Raw genomic sequence first — 6,911 nt, forward strand, 5'->3', positions numbered from 1 at the left:
CCGAGTAAACCCGACTGAGCAAGCCTGTTAGGTTTCATCCTACCCAAATTCGTCTTTGAATAACGAGGAAATGCACACCATTAATCAAATTCTATACATATGTCACTAACGACTTCCATATCATTTCTATTAGCAACCTCGTTCATAAGTTTCAAGATATTACATGTTTTATACATCTTTGCCAAATTTCAATATTTCTATTTTTAATCCAATACCCGACAACACCCACAACCTGTCTACGGAGACTCCAAATACAACCGAAGAGAATTGTGGAAATGCCGGCAACAAGGCTCCGGCTATACCTCAAAATACAAGTACATGATAAAAAAATGATACAGGACCCCGAAATGAAGTGGGGCTCACCAAGTCGGCTGAAAAGAGGATCGCCACAAGCCGCGACCAACACTGTCTGATATGGAATCACCTACATCAATTTAAAGATGTAGCGCCCCCGGCAAAAGGGACGTTAGTACCATGGAATAGTACTAATATGTATAACTAAACACCATCTCATTAGAAAGAACTATCATACAAGAACAAAGAAATCGTAAACACCATCTCAATAGAAAGAACTATCATACAAGAACAAAGAAATCATAAAGGTCAATCAAAGCTTTAAACAATCACCACATCATCAAATCGAAGAATCATATAACTTTAACATAATTCCCATAGCTCTAGGTTGCGACATTTAATACTTTTCATCATCATTCACAATACCACCGCTTTATTGCGCGGAGTCCGATCATGACCCGATCGGCTAGGTTGCCTCATTTGAGACATGTACCTCTATCGCAATCTCATTCTCACTTTCCGGATTCAATATCAGCACAATACCACCATGTGTGCAGCATGGTTTTCGATCATAGCCCGATCGGCTAGGCCGTCTTACCAAGACCTTGCTCCTTTTTCATTAATCATATCATTTCAATCTTTATTTCACATATATTGATTCACAGGTACCTGGGGCCATAATTATCACATCATACTTGGCAGTAGGCCGCATTTCATAACTCAAGCCCTTCTTCCCCACATTTTTCATTATTTCCACATGCTTCACATCAATATCTATTTCGACAATAAGTTATTCAATCCAAGAAGTCAAGTACAGATGAGAGGAAATCATGAATCATGGCATATACAATATTTCAGAAATCATACACCTCAAGTTCATTATCAATGGAACTTTAAACACAAAGGATTCTTCCAAAAAGGAGGGGACACACCAAACCACAATAGAAACACACATCAAAGTCATAAACAAGCAATTACACCAATTATTCTTGAATTTCTCTTTTCCAATCACGACAATATACAATTTAACATCGAAGTATGTAATAACTCGGATCACATTGGATGTACTTATAAGGCAAAACATTATCTCGAACAGCCACTTATGGGCATAGATTGCGTAAAAAGCCTTTAGGGCGCTTTATTATTGAAGTCATTTATGGAAAGTAGAGTCAAGGCTCAATTCATAATCTATTTCATATTTTGTCATGTCATAGGCATCACACACACAATTTATAACTCAAGTTCTCGGCACGTTTGCCACACTATATTTCCCAAATTCATTTGATTTATTTCAAACATCATTATACATAGAGGATTTCACATAGTTTGGCATAACAATCTCAATTTAAACTTGACTTGAAATCTAGGCATTTTAGCACATAGTTCACATTCTTCACATATCCTCAATTTACCAAGAATAGCATATTGAACACATTGAGATATACCTTTCACATATATCTTGCAACACCAATTCCTTTGAAATAACAAGTACTACATCAATCAAATTTCGGACTTACAATATTTGCATGGACACCATGGGAGCTCAATTTCTAAGAAGAGGGGTTTTTAGCCATACATACCTTGTTTAAGCTTTCTTAAGTTAGTATAATGCACCAACATCTCTAGCGATAATAATCTATAAGGAGAAAGCGAAAATCAATTAATAATTTAGAAAGATTTCCTATGGTGTAACTCTCTTAGGAATTTCTTCAAACACCTAATCATGTGAAATAGACTACAAGGTTCTACAATGGAAATTCCTTCTTCCCTCATCCAATTTCATCAAGAACTACCCAAAATAGTTCATTAATCCCACATACTATAGCTTAGTGTCACATGCATGGCCTATTTCTAACCCCACAAAATCCTAAATCACTTAGCAAAATTTTCCGGGGCCTTGCAGCTTTGTCGTTCTTACTTTATTGTTCTTGACCTACCTCGAGGCCGCCTTAGCTCGGGGTCGAGATTAGCTTGTATACTGGTTTGATTTTGCTTACTTCTTTCATTTATACGTTGGACTTCTTGGTTATTAATTAGTATTGAACTAAATCACGTATCTTTTAAACCATAAACAAGTTTAATTCTTACACGTATTTTCGAGGTAAACAGTTTGGCGCCCACCGTGGGGCTGAATATAATAGTGGTAATTTCAGTGCTGATTCTGATAACACACGTTATTTTCACACTTGTTCTTGTCAAGAATTTTTTTCTCGGGTTAAAACATGTCAAACTCACAAAATGCACCCGTACACAGCGACGATGGTCTTGGATTCCGTGGGAAAAACATTAATGTAGGGGTCGGTGTACCACTGATTAACCCTAGGGAAATGCCAAATATGGAACCAGTTGATGTCAGTTCACACATTGCTTTGAATGCGGATTTAGGCGCAGACCCCGGAGGAAGTGTACGCAGGGAAGCCTGATCTGGTGGCCAAGGAACATAGGGTATAGGAGATGGGGGAGTCATCCCCCAAGTAATATTCGAGATGCTTTAAGATCAACAGGTTGCTATCGCTGAGCTTCAAAGTCAACACAAAACTCCAGGTATAGTTGAACCAGATTACACTCGACGTACTGAGCTAGTGCCAGAAAGATCAAACAGTAATGGCTCAGCTCGATTGTTCAACGAGGGTTATCTTTGAGAATTTCTTAGTGATTGAGCAAAGAACCACTTCAGGGAAAGAGTCGCCAACAAAAAGAGTGAGCAGGAAGAACCGCAACATGTAATTCATATGATCGTTGGCGGTGTCGATGTTCCACAGGGGCCTGTATTTAAACGTACCAAAGTGTCAATTACTAGAGAAAAGTGAACTCGGAGCTATGTGCCCGAGGTCATCCTATAGTTCAATGATGAGGAAGCGGAAGACATTTCCCAGCCTCACAATGACGCTCTCGTAATTTCTATTTTGTTAAATATAATTCAAGTTAAAAGTGTTCTCGTAGATCCAGGTAGTTCAGCAAACATAATCAGATCGAGGGTCATGGAGAAGCTCGGCCTGTAGGACCAAATTGTACCTGCATCTCGAGTCTTAAACGGCTTCAACATGGCAAGTGAAACGACGGAGGGAGAGATAATCCTACCAGTGAACGTGGCCGGGACCATCCAAGATACAAAATTCCATGTCATTGAAGGCGACATGAGATATAACACACTACTCGGGAGGCCATGGATCCACAACATGAGGGCAGTACCTTCAACCCTTCATCAAATGATGAAATTCCCAATAGTGGATGGAGTGAAAATAGTTCAGGGGGAACAACACGCTATAAAGGAAATGTTTGCAGTCGACGAGGTGATACCGGTACCAGCACCTTCGACCTCAGAAAAGCCAAGCACCAAAGATAAGCAGATGGCCAAATAGCAATCATCGTGCCCAGCCTCGACCGAATCGAAGAAGCAGGTAATCGAAGAAGAAGAAGAGGATCTCCATACTCCTCGAAATTTCGTTGTTCACGAAGAGTCCGATGCAACCAAGTCAACGATCGTGGAACTGGAACAGATCATACTGATCGAGTACATGCCCGAGAAAAAGGTATACCTGGGAACGGGATTAACCCCCGAACTCAGGAAAATACTCATTCAATTTCTTATCAATAACATGGATTGTTTTGCTTGGTCCCATTTAGACATGACAGGGATCCCACCGGAAATAACAACACACCGGCTAAGCCTCGATCCCAGGTTCAAACCGGTAAAGAAAAAAAGGAGGCCCTAGTCCGAGGTGAAGTATGCATTCATAAAGGATGAGGTAACTAAACTTCTTAAAATAGGGTCTATTTGGGAGGTAAAATGCCCTGAATGGTTAGCCAACGTAGTTGTAGTCCCTAAAAAAGGGAACAAACATAGAATGTACATAGATTATAAGGATTTAAACAAGGCATGCCCTAAAGACTCTTTTCCACTGCCTAACATCGATCGCATGATCAATGCCACGGGTGGCCACGAGATCCTTACATTTATCGATGCCTACTCCGGGTATAATCAAATTCAGATGAACCCGGAGGACTAGGAGAAGACCTCGTTTGTCACTAAGTTTGGAACATACTGTTACAATGTAATGCCCTTCGGGCTAAAAAATGCTGGAGCCACGTACCAACTCCTAGTTAACAAGATGTTCGTGGAGCAGATAGGTAAATCAGTGGAAGTTTATATTAACGATATGTTGGTTAAGTCCCTGCGCGTAGAGGACCATTTGACTCATTTGCAGGAAAGATTCAAAATCTTGAGAAAGTACAACATGAAGCTTAACCTAGAAAAATGTGCCTTCGGAGTCGGCTCGGGCAAGTTCATCGGCTTCATGGTATCCAATCCGGGAATCGAGATCAACCCCGATAAGATCAAGGCCATTGAAGATATCACAATTGTGGATAGTGCGAAAGCCATGCAAAGGTTAACATGACGAATAGCCGCCCTGGGTCGATTCATTTCGAGGTCATCAGATCGAAGCCACAGGTTCTTTTCCTTGCTAAAAAAGAAGAAGGATTTCGCATGGACCCCGGAATGCCAGCAAGCATTAGAGGAATTGAAGTGATATTTATTGAGCCCACCTTTGTTTCACACTCCGAAGGTAGATGAAAGGCTTTACTTATATTTGGGGTTTCCAAGATAGCGATAAGTGGGGTACTAGTTCGAGAAGAGCAAGGTACGCAATTCCCTATTTATTATGTAAGTCGGACTTTAGGAGATGCTGAAACCAAATACCCTCACTTAGAAAAATTAGCACTTGCAATAATAAGCGCTTCTAGAAAGCTAAAGCCATATTTACAGTATCACCCAATATGTGTGTTAACCACTTATCCTCTCCAAAATGTTTTACATACGCCCGAGATATTAGGCCAATTGGCCAAATGAGCAGTCGAACTTGGCGGGTATAATATCGAATATCAACCCCGAACGGCCATCATGTCTCAAATCTTGGCTGACTTCGTGGTCAGTTTTACGCCGACCCTCGTACCCGAAGTGGAGAAAGAACTTCTACTAAAGTCGGGTACATCATCGGGGGTATGCACCCTTTTCACAGACAGTGCCTCGAATATGAACGGGTCCGGGCTCGGCATTGTTCTGAAGCCACCGACAGGTAGTACTATTAGACAATCTATCAAAACTTCTAGGTTGACTAATAATGAGGCCGAGTATGAGGCCATGATTGCAGGTCTCGAGCTACCTAAAAGCTTGGGTGCAGAAGTCATTGAAGCCAAGTGTGATTCCCTGTTGGTCGTAAATCAAGTAAACAAAAGCTTCAAAGTTCGAGTGGATACAATGCGAACATATTTGGACAAGCTGCAGGTAACTCTACACCGCTTCAAGGAATAGACTCTAGATCATGTGCCTCGAGAACAAAACAGTGAGGCCGATGCACTTGCTAATTTGGGTTCATTGGTTGAAGAAGATGATATCGTCCCGGGGACTGTCGTCCAATTATCGAGGTATGTGGTTGAAGAGGGTCATGCCGAGATAAATTCTACAAGTTTGACTTGGGATCGGAGGAATAAATATATAGAATATTTGAAAAATGGAAAACTCCCATCGGATCATAAAGAGTTAAGGGCCCTACGAACCAAGACTGCTAGGTTCACATTAGATGAAGATGGATTATTGTACAGGAGGACGTTCGATGGACCATTGGCGGTATGTTTAGGGCCGGGGGACACCCATTATGTTCTACGAGAAATGCACGAAGGTATTGTGGGAATCACTCCGGCACCGAGTCTTTGATTCGCAAAATTATTAGAGCAGAGTATTACTGGGATAGCATGGAAAAAGACACTAAGGAGTTTGTTAAAAAGTGTGATAGGTGCCAACGGTTTGCACCGATGATTCACTAGCCCGGAGAGCAACTTCCCTCAGTCCTGTCCCCGTGGCCTTTCATGAAATGGGGAATGGACATCGTCGGCCCTCTACCAATGGCCCCAGGTAAAGCTAAATTCATTTTGTTTATGACTGATTACTTTTCTAAATGGGTGGAAGCACAGGCCTTCGAGAAGGTCAGAGAAAAGGAAGTTATTGACTTCATCTGGGACCACATCGTGTGCCGGTTCGGGAGACCTGCAGAAATCGTATGTGACAACGGGAAGCAATTTGTCGGCAACAAGGTAACAGAGTTCCTCGAAGCACACAAAATAAAGAGGATCTTATCAACAGCGTACCACCGAGCGGGAATTGACAGACCGAATCAACAAACAAAGCTATAATTCAAAACTTAAAGAAGAGGTTGGACGATGCAAAAAGAAAATGGAGAGAAGTTCTACCCGAGGTTCTTTGGGCGTATCGAACAACATCGAAATCCAGCACGGGGGTGACCCCGCTCTCGTTAGTATATGACTCCGAGGCCTTGATTCCGGTCGAGGTTTGGAAACCAAGCGCCAGATTTTGACATGCATCGGAGGAGTCAAATCACAAGGCTATGAATACTAGCCTCAAGCTACTAGATGAAAAATGAGAAGCTGCACTTGGTCGGATGGTGGCGCAAAAACAAAGAATCGAGAGATATTATAATTGAAGGACTAATATTCGACACTTTGGAATTAGAGACTTAGTTCTACGGAAAGTCACCCTCAATACTTGAGACCCAAATAAAGGGAAACTAGGCCCGAATTGGGAAGGACCATACCGAGTC

The sequence above is a fragment of the Nicotiana attenuata genome, chromosome 2 (assembly GCF_001879085.1).
Source record: "Nicotiana attenuata strain UT chromosome 2, NIATTr2, whole genome shotgun sequence".
NCBI lineage: Eukaryota > Viridiplantae > Streptophyta > Magnoliopsida > Solanales > Solanaceae > Nicotiana > Nicotiana attenuata.